Below are 11,761 nucleotides of genomic sequence, written 5' to 3'. Positions count from 1 at the left end.
TTTTTCTATATAAGTGTAGTTAAAAAATATTTTTTGTTTTCTAATTACTATTTAATGAAATAATAAAATAATAATAATGATTAATTACAAATATATTACAGAAATAAAGTTTTGTTTCATGCATTTGATCCATTTTCCCCCCTCAACTTTTAACAAAGTGAAGTTAGCTGATGGTTGAAGTGAAAATACCTAATTGAGGCTTTCATATCCCATCTTTTTCCTCCCGGCTGATATGATTTATTTTTCTGTTTTGTACTGTGGACCAATGATGCCAATGTTGGCACCCTGAGCTACTGCGCTTGCGTTAGGACTGACCTCTCATTGGCCGCACTTGGCACGCGATTCAAAATTACATTAAAAAACAATTCTTTTAACTTAAGTAAATAATTATTAAAATATCCACAAGGATATATACAAATTCTGTAACGTTGATTTCAGGCAAAAAAATATAACACATATATTATATTAATAACAGTTTATTTTCAGTGAATTCCAAAGACCAAATTATATTTTACAAAACATTTAATTTAAAAAGAAATTTCTTGGAAAAGTAATTGAAAATAATTATTTATAAGTTTTTAATATTTTGTATGTATTTTCTGGGAATTCATATAATTATATAACCTATAAATACATAAATTATCACGACTGCATTGTAGTTATGCTTTCTTTTTTTTACTTCAAGCGTCGTTTTGTCACGTCTCAAGCGAAAAGAACAATCTGAAATTTGGTTTTAGAATTATTAAAATATTATCATTATTATATTCTGCAATTAGCTTCTATATATCAAGCTGCTGAAATATCATATGGTATTAAAAAAAATGTGTCTATTAACAAATATTTTGAGAAATATTAGTCAGTCTTTCAAATTCAATGAAAATAAACTGTTATTTATCAAATAGATGTGTTATAAATTCTTTTCTTGTCTGAAATCGAAAGTTACACAATGTGTATACATTTTTGTGTATATTTTAATAATTATTTATTTAAATTACAAGAATGGTTTTTCCAGCGATCAGCCCTAACGCACGCATGAATGAAAATTATTATGATTTTATTATTACATTAAATAGTCCCTAAAAAAGAAAAGCTGTTTTTCAATTGCACTTATACAGAAAAATTACTTTCTACGAAGATATTAGAAAAATAGAGCAAAAATTAACCGATTCTCATGCATTTGGTCAATTGTTATCCCCTCAGTAGTCAACGAAGTGAAGTGAGCTAGTGATTGGAGCGAAAATACCTTATTGTATATGTAGACGGTCATGACTTTTTCTATACATCCCGGCTTTAGTTTAAATGTCGACGGGCATGACTAACCTAACTTTTGGAAGTTGCATTAGGAAGTTATAGTTTTCTTCTAAGTGACTGGTACGCCCTATTAAATAAAAGAAATTTTTAAATTAGGTAAATATTGTTTCAATTGGTTTCCTTATTAACAATTATTTAGACTAATATCACAAAGCGAATAGTTGCTTTGACAGGTATTTAGATGGCTGATAGCGCGGTTCAGAACTCCACAACTCTGCATGAGCCAAAATTCAGTCTCCAAATGATACTTTCCCCTAGATGCCCACATGGGCACCTACGTTCAGAGGAATACATTTGAGACTTGAAAACTCTCTCAAATGATCATTGGGAGCCCAATGAAATTTGAGCTGCAACAAATTTAACACCAGCGTTTTTCTGTGTCGTCTTCAAAAGCGCTCATATGCGCAGGGCATAGTCTAACGGTCAGTTACGACCATGGACATAGGAAACAAGGCCCACATGTTTATATTTTCATGCACAGTTTGTCGGCAAAAATGCTCGTGCGCATAATCAAATGGCACTTCGTAAGATGGCGGCTCTCCCCACTCATGGAATTTCCCCCCCTCCCGTGGATTCAACCCCGCTCGCCCAAGTTAGGATGGCATGCCTAGTCCCGTGTTTCCTTTGTCCACGATTCTGACCAAAAGGTCAGTCCTAAAAAAAATGGTCAGTTCTAAAACTTGATAATGGTCAGTGCAAAAATACATTTTAAAAGTTCATAGAGGAAAGAGAGAAAAACCTGCTGCCCAAGCGCAGTCACAAAGATTTTCAAATTTAAGCTACATTTTAGCACATAACGGTCATGAAAAGTAATTGATTTTTGCTATAATTTTTGTTTAAATGCGCAACAGTGCACTCCAAACACAAAAATTATGTTCGCAGTTTCGACACCATGCGCTGAAAAATCGGATTTTCAAATCCTTTTTTTTTTAGTTTTCGTATAATAGGGATTCGGTCAGTCCTAATTGAGGCTTAGAATATGCCCTGCATATGCGCCATACAATTGTTTTGAAAATCTTCAAAATTGCCTAAGATATGGAGGTCCTAAAATTTTACGAAGTAATGACCAACAAAATAAAAAGTTTTCAATTCGCATTGATGAAGTGACTGTCCTGTGGGGTTTCCAATGCGCTCATATGCGCCACTTTCAAAATTAACAAAAAACCATAATATACCCCCTCGTTAACACTTGTTACGATCCACTACTTGGTGATATCTCCAAATAACCTAAATTGCAATATAAAAATTTATAATGGTCTCTTTGGATAGGATTTCAAATGCGCTCATATGCGGCAATTTCAAAATTAATAAAGAACCATAATCAACCCCCTCACTACTACTTGTTACCGATCTAATGCCCAATGATAGCTCTAAATAATTAATAGAAATATTTGAAGTCCTATACAAAAAGCCCCTTATGAAATTTTATAGTGAAATTTATGTTAATTGGAGATATCAACGGGCATTGGAAACCATTATAAATTTTTATATTGCAATTTAGGTTATTTGTAGATATCATTGGATAGTGAATCGTAACAAGTGGTAATGTGGGGGTTGATTATGGTTTTTTGTTAATTTTGAAAGTGGGGCGCATATGAGCGCATTTGAAATCCTGTCCAAACAGACCATTATACATTTTTATGTTGCAATTTAGGTTATTTGGAAATATCATCGGGTGGTGGATCGTAACAAGGGTAATAAGGGGTTTCATTATGACTTTTTGTTAATTTTGAAAGTGGCGCATATGAGCGCATTTAAAACCCCATAGGAAACTCCCTTCATCAACCCATCTTCTCATGATATGTCTAAAATCAAGAAACAATAAATATACCGGGTGGACAAGCTGGGGCTTACCAAAAAGTATGCAAACCCTCTTACATGCCAATGCTATTCTTATGGGCGTGTATGCCGGGTTGCATACTTTTTGGTAAGCCCCAGCGTGTCCACTCTATATATTCCTGAGAGGATCTTGGCTCTTTCAGCAAAAAAGAATGGCCGAGATTTTGTAGCGAAAGTTTAAGCGGCTCGATAGCGCAATTGGCTAAGGTATTGGCTAAGCTCATACGGATTAGGTAGTATTAGGATTAGGCTTTCGTACAAGGCCGTAGCCAGGGAAAGGATATGGGTGTTTGATGCCCCCCTCCCGAAATTCTTTCGCTTTGAGGATACGCCCAAAAAGCAAAGCATGATTTCCTAGAAAAATATATAATGTACATGTTTGATTATAATCAGTAAAAATTCAAATTTTGAGTCAAAAATATACTGCCATCAATAAAATCCATCAATTCAATTATCGTTTCTAATACCTATTCTTTTATAATAGATAAAAGGTAGGTTTGTACTTACTATTTATTTAATAACTTAATAAAGATTTGGTACATTTTATGCCTCCGCTTTTATAGGTAACTTTTGGCTTGATTAATATATTATTAGGTAAATATTTAAAAATTTTGACAGTTTGTGATATTTGATCGACAAAAAACTAGCACTGTTTCCGAGAGGTCGGAGCCAAGCACTGTCAGAATACTTCAACTTGTGACGTCAACTGGCAAGATGTCTGCACGCCGAGGGCTAAGCAAGGAATTACAATTAATTGGGAAAACTTGATTGTTTTAATGACTTGGATACAAAAATTTCACTATAAACTTTTTTAGTTAAAAAAATTTCATTATAGGCTCTGTAACTTTTTGAAATGTCAGAAAAAATTTACTGTATCGAACTTAGATATTTTTTCTTGGCTCGCTGATCAGCGCCAGGCCTGGACCAGACCAGACTATCAAAATGATAAGAAAGAAAGTCGTGGTTTCACAGTTTGAATTTCTTATTCGCCATTATTTTAAACACCCTGTAACTTTTTCAAAATACATAAAAAAAAAATTTGGTCATGAAACTTAAGATTTTTTTTTCTTGGCTCGCTGATCAGCGTCAGGCCTGGGCCAGACTAGACTTCCAAGATTATAAGAGAGAAAGTCGTCTTTTTATAGTTTGTATTTATTATTTTCTATCATTTTAGGCACCCTGTAACGTTTTCAAAGTAGTCAAAAGAAAAATTTGGTGATGGAACTTAAAATTTTTTTCTATTGGCTCGCTGATCAGCGCCAGACCTGGACCAGGCCATACTCGCAAGGTGATAGAAAAAAAGCTTGTTTTTATATTATGAATTTCTAATTTTACATCATTTTAGACACCCTGTAATATTTGTGAAGTGTGCCAAAAAAATTTGCTGATGGAACTTATGATTTTTTTCGTTCTTGGCTAGCTGACCAATGCCAAACCTGGGCCAGAACAGACCTTCCAGACTAGACGGTCTAGATAAAGTCAAACTTGAGCCAGACTGACGTCAGACCTGAGCCAGATCAGTTCTTCCAGACTAGACAGTGTAGATAAATCCAGACCTGGGCCAGACCTGTAACCAGACTGCCCGGACATTTTTCCACCCGGGTTCCGCTGCATATCACCCCCTGACATTTTTTCCTATTGTGTACCCCCCTCCCCCCTCCCGAACAAATTTTCTGGCTACGGCATTCCTTATGTGCGTCTAATTTGAATAAGTAAATATATAAAACTAAGTGATGTTTTATTAAAATTAATTAATCTTCCACTGTTGAAATATCACAAAACTAAGAATTACTAGGGTAAAGGAGTTCCACGCCATTCTATGCAATGCTATAACAATTCCTGAAATCCTAACAAATGTAATAAATAACCTTGAAGGTATTTAAAACCCTTTCAAAATATCGAAATCTTCCATAATCTGATAGAATCCTTTAAAATCCTTCAAAAATCACATGGAATATTTAAAAGTACCCTGAAGCATTGTAGGACTTTTAAGATTGTTTAAAATCTTCCGCAATTCTAGGACATTCTTTAAACCGCATGTAAATTTTTGTAAATACCATAAAATATTTTGAATCTGTTAAAATCTTTTTAAATCTCTGGAAACACATCAAAGCTGTCAAAAATTTCGAAAAGTTCTTAAAAGTATCTCAAATTCTTCCAAATTCTTTTCAATTATTACCAGCTATCCAAATTTCTTGGAATTGCTTTAATTACCATAAAATTTCTAAAAAATTTAAATCTTTAGAAATAACTTCAAAAAGTTGAAAATCTCTTTGGGGGTCATTCACAAAATACGTGATACAATTATGGAGGGGAGGAGGTTAGCCGAAGTATCATCCTCCATGTCAAGACCAATGGAAAAAGTATCACACGTGTTTTTTTTTCATTTAGAAAATGAATTACCTTTTGTTCTCTGACCATTTCCACTAGTAGTAGTAGTAGAGTAGATCAGGTTGGATATGGATGTCAGCAAAGTAAGGTGCAAATTGGGCCGACTAATTCAATATAAAAAAGGAGATAGAATCAGAAAGCTGATAAAGCATGTTACTAAAATCATCCACCCTCGGCACTTCTAGGCATTAACACCAGCACTATTGGATGCGATTATAGACTCCCAACGACAGAGACTTGATGTTCTCACTACCAGACTGCATCCAAGATGCAGATCCCAGACCAAGTCAAGACATGGTGCACAACTTCTGGTTCAAGTACCTGACGAGTGTCCATCTTGTGTTGGCAAGGTATTTTAAGAAGATCATTAAACACCCAGATCTGGTACCAGGCTTTATGCTCTAGGGTATTACGTATATGTTACCAAAAAACCAAACCACCGCTATCATTGCAGGTAAGGTATATTCTCATTGCGACGAGAATGACATTCTTACAGAAGAAAAAAAAGGATGTAAAAACTCAAGAGGCTGTAAAGATCTAGTCACTATAGACGCTGTTGCCATGACTCAAACTCGTAAGCATCAAAGAAACTTACACATGACATGCATTGACTACAAACAAGCCTTTCCTTCCATGCCGCATGACTATTTGTTTGAAGTCTTAAAACTTTACAAAATCTGCCCACGCATTATTGACTTTCATTGTCTCATGGGTTCAGAATTCATGATAATGAGAATGATCATCAAGTGACCCATCTTCTTTACATGGATGACTTGAAGCTGTACGCTAGTTCAGCCCAGAAACTGCAGCAAGTGATCGATGTCACGAAGCAATTTTCCAATGATATCCACATGGAGTTCGGACTAGATAAATTCAGAACAGTGTATTTAATCAGAGGAAAATTAGGGACCGCGGAGATAGAGAACGAGTTCAAAAATAACATCGAGGCAATGGCTGCAGGCGAATCATATGAATATCTGGGTATTCTTGAATCTAAGGGTATTTAGCATACGATAGTTAAGACACACCTAACGACTGCCTTCACTACGAGACTCGGATTGATTATAAGGAGTTTTCTCAACTCGGCAAACAAAATCAGGGCAATCAACATATATGCCATACCTGTCCTCACATACTCCTTCGGGCTCATAAAATGGTCTAACACCGACCTTGAAATGCTAAACATAATTTTTCGCGTAGAAATGACGAAGCTCCGAATGCACTACAAAAATTCAGCGATTGAAAGGGCAGTTCTACCATGACATATAGGGGGTACGGGCGTTATAGATGTCAAAAAACTGTGTGAGTCAACAGGTTATACAGTTGCGAGACTATTTTAACAGCATAAGAAATGTTGCTTTTTACAGTACCATCTGTAAAGCGTCTTGTCTACACGCCCTTTAATTTGTCCTCAGATCGGGCCTTGAATATCAGGGCGAAAACCATAGAAGAATTAGAAATACAATTGTGACAGAAAGCCATCAATGGCGAGCACCCCAAAACGTTAGATCAAAATGAAGTGGATAGTGAGGCATCTAATATTTGGCTAAAAAGGGTGTTCTGTATCCAGAGATGGAAGGATTCGTCATTGCGATACAAGACGAGGTTGTCAGCACTAGGAATTATCGCAAACATGTGTTATATCAAGACGTGGTTGACCGGTGCCGATTATGTGGAGATACCAACGAATCCATCGAGCACATTATTGATGGCTGTCGCGTAATGGCTCAGAGAGAATATACGCGCAGATATAATGATATAGTGGGCATTATACATCAACAACTTGCCCTAAACCTAGGACTCTTAAAAGAATGTATGTATTTCTATAGATACATATTATTGTCCGTTTTAGAAAGCGAAGATTACATCTTGTGTTGGGATGTTACTATCCAAACGGATCATTACATCCCGGCCAATCGACCTGACATCGTGATGCGATAAAAAAAGGTGGAGGACTCTAGATTATCGACATTGCTTGTGCACTTGACCGAAATTTTCAGTCAACCTATACAACCAAGATCCACAAGTAGAGCGAGTTAAGGCATGAAGTAAGGACCATATGGAGGAATGTGAATCATGCATATATTCATCCCATTGTGATTTTCGCTACAGCCAATGTGCACGCAAGATGCACTGAACATCTTGAACATTTGGGAGTCAGTAGGGTATTGGCAGCAGCTTAGAAGACGGTTTTATTAAACACCTCTCACATTGTAAGAAACTTTCTTGGCCATCAGGAAGTGAGCGACTAAAAACCCGTGGAGTGGCAGATGGTATCTCCATAAAGCATTCAGAGGTGACTGTTGTCACCTCCAACGCTCGTGGCCGCTCGCAATTGTATACCCACAACATCATCGCAGGAGGTTTCAAGCATCATATTAAATTAGTTGAATTAACTTATAACATTCTAATCTCATCAGTCACTTGACTTAGTCCGTGGCTATGATGTATAACCGGGTTCAGCCGAGTAAGAGTTTCAAAAAATAATAATAGATACAAGAGAAATAATAATTCCAGACAAACGCAAGAACATCGTTTTAAATGGTCAGACCAACTCAGGAGGGACATCCTTACCTGTTGGAAAAAAAGCTCACCGGCGCGAAGAGGATACATGCAAAGGCTGCATGCACGTTGGGTTAATATGCACCCGAAATATGCTCATAAAGGCCCCAGTAATTAAGAGATCAGGTATTCTTCTTAGACAAAGGGGGATATGCAGATCTTGATCAAGAAGAAGAGCAAAATCCTCCAGAGAACATACCACTCGTTACAGCAAGACCACCGTTGAAGATAGCCGATAATGCCAACATGAGAAATAGGAGATCAAAAATTCATCAAAAAGTTTTTCTCAGGATGAACAAATTTGCTGAAACTAATACTGCTCTTCCTAATTAGCTCCTTGAAGACGTTGATCTATGGAATCTCAACTGTGTAGTTTACGAAAAGGCGGCCTCCTTGCTTAGCGAAAATAGAAGAAATGATACTTCAGTACGCCTGAGCAAGACTCGCGAGCGTATTGCACTGCTTCAGTTTTAAATTGAAACAGCTAGACGGCATGCAGCAAATGTTTAGTTCGTGGTTAGCTAAATAACATCAAATAAGGAGTACACTCCAAAAGTTAGGGCACTTGCTCGAAACTTACGGAAAGCAAATCACACGCTAAACAAGTGTGCTGTCCATCAAGCAGCACTGGCCGCAAAAAATAAGAGCTCTTTCAACAGCCAAAGAGCGCTTTGTAAGGTGAGTATAGGGTATTCAGGAAAATTCCACATTTTCTACTCTAACTTCTCGTCTTTTCAACAAAACGTCATGTGCAGTTAAAAATCCGCCAAGTCAAGAAGAGATTCAAGTGTTCTGGGAACAAGTATATGGAGATACATATAAGTTATATAAAGACGCTTCGGATATCTCACGGTTTCGCAACTTTTGCCAGAGGCAACTGTTCCAACGTCCAGAAGAGGAGTGTCAAATAATTACTGCAGATAAAGTGAAGTAATTTATCGCTAGAACTAAAAACTTTTCAGCGCCAGGGCCAGATAAAATCAACAACTTTTGGTGGAAAGAGCTCACTTCTACGAACCAACATCTAGCTCGTATATTGACTACTTTCTTAAACGAAGAACAACCCATCCCGCAGTAGTTAATTGAAGGACGCACGGTACTGATCCCTAAGACCGAAGATTTGTCAAGTCCAAAGAACTACCGCCCCATAGCCCCATAACCAAAACATAATGGGGCCCCATAACCCCATAGCCAAAACACCAGCTACAAGCTATTCACTGGCATCCTTAAAGGGAGGATATTAATATCTATCGAGCTGGTATGCAGTGCAATAAATGAACAACGCGGATGCAAAAGATGATTGGATGGTTGCAGAGAGAACCTGTTAATAGATAGGTGTATTACCTAGGATTCTATCAGATATCGACGCAATCTATCCATGGCTTGTATTGACTACCGAAAAGCATTCGATAACACGAACCATGAGCTACTTACTAAGCTCCTTGAGTGACTGGAGGTACATCCAAACTCTCTTGCCTCTATCTATTGTGCTCCCTGGCAAAAACTCTGAATACATATTTGGCCCACCGAACAGAAGAGAATTTAAGGTTAACCACCTGTTATACATGGATGATCTTTAACTCTTTGCTTCTTCAAAAGAGAACTTTGCAATCCTTGCGGCAGCAATAAAAAGGTACTCTAAAGCATTGGCTTGAGCTTTGAACTGGACAGGTGTGCCTGCGTCTATCTACACCAAGGAAGACTAGAAAATACGTCAACGCGTAACGATCAGAATCTTCAACTCATAGGTGGACATACTATTCAACATCTTGGTAATGGAGAAACATATGCATACATTGGAATAACGCAAGCGGGAACCCAAGATATGCGTGTGTTAAAAACGGCCCTTGAAAAACGGCATTGCAAAATTTTAAGAAAAATCTGGGCTTCCGATTTATCTGGGAAGCATAAGATCCAGGCGACCAATATTTTCGCCGTTCCTATACTGCTTTACATGTTTGATACAGCAAAATGGAACTTGACCGAGGCTCACGCAAGATGATGACCATCCATCGAAGTCATCATCCCTAGATCTTTTGTACCTCGTTTATACCTTCCTCGAGATAAAGGTGGTAGAGGTTTCGAAGAACAGTTCTAGTTGCGGTCTGCTCAGTTCTAAAAAACACAGATCGTCAACGGTGCGGCGTTTCTCTACCTAGCCGCAGTTAGGGCAGCAGAGGCCTAGCATCACTAATACCTTTGTTGCTTAAAAGTCGTGTACAGGAAGCAGAGCATTCGCTTCTACTAAAGGGTCATGTTGACAAGCCCCTTAATGGTAAATTCTACGGTATAATAGGTAGAGAAGAGCTATCGATGGGTTTATCCAAAATGTTTCTCAAATCTGCTGGATTAAGATCAGATAGGAAGAGATTTCTTTTTGCCTGCCAAGGAGGCGTTATAGACACCTTAGTTTACCGTGAGCGCATAATGAATGTACCTATAGCCGATATCAACTTCCGAGCATGCAAGCAAGAGCCAGAAACGATTGGACATGTTCTCAGTGGATGCTCAATGGTAGAGAGACACAATGCAGTTTTAAAAGTATTATATTACCATCTGCGGCATTTCTATCGTGTTAATGTAATGCCTTTCTTGCCATACGCATAAGGGGGACTGGAGTCCCTTGTAGAGAATGGTCAGTGTAGGATCTACTGGAATTTCTAGTTTTTCACCACTCAACGTATCAGTACTACAAATCCTGATATTGTCCTCCTAGATCTAAAGACCAAGATAATTTACGTGATTGAATTCTCGGCACCAACCGATGGTAATATCACGGCAAAGGAGGAAGAAAAGCAGCGAAATATCAGGCTCTTCTCTTTGAGCTGAGCAGGCTGTACCAAGGCTATAAAGTCCATTTTATGTTTCTCATAATCGACTGCCTTGGAGGTATGAAAGCTTCATTTCTGAGCCAACTCAACCAAATCCCGGCTTGCCAGCATCCGGCTCAGACAATCACAAGTCAGATGCAAAAGGCTGTTCTTCTGGGATCACTACATCTAGGTGGTTAATGCTGGAAGTACCACTTTGCTCAAAGAACGCCAGACCTATGCCATAAATGGGCTCTGCATTTTTTCAAAAAAATGTATGGTACTGCCAGCTTTACGCAAAGCTAGCAGTACCATGGTAGATATATTCGTGATATAAAATTTTTTCTTTCACAGGAATTGAGGGGTCATTGAAGGCTCTTACATGACCCGTGGCGCAACTTTTTAAAAACAACCCTTATCATAAATAAACTACCCTAAAAATTAAATATGCTCCAATCTGAAAATTCAGCACACCAGAATTGAAGGCTCATTTTAGGCTCTCTAGCGCCCCTAAAATCAATTTTCTAAAACCATCCCTTGCTATTAAAAAACTACCCCTAACATTAAATTGCTGATAAAGTGCACTGAATAAAACTGAGTACATCAGAATTGAAGGCTCATTAAAGGCTCTTGCATGACCCGTGGCGCAATTTTTTAAAAACAACCCTTATCATAAATAAACTACCCTAAAAATTAAATATGCTCTAATCTGAAAATTGAGCACACTAGAATTAAAGGCTCATTTTAGGCTCTCCAACGCCCCCAAAAACAATTTTGCCTTCAATTCTGCTGTACTCAATTTTCAGATTAGTGCATATTTAATTTTCAGGGTAGTTTATTTATGATAG

This window comes from Belonocnema kinseyi, chromosome 9, assembly GCF_010883055.1.
Source record: "Belonocnema kinseyi isolate 2016_QV_RU_SX_M_011 chromosome 9, B_treatae_v1, whole genome shotgun sequence".
NCBI lineage: Eukaryota > Metazoa > Arthropoda > Insecta > Hymenoptera > Cynipidae > Belonocnema > Belonocnema kinseyi.
This window is presented reverse-complemented; position numbering follows the sequence as displayed.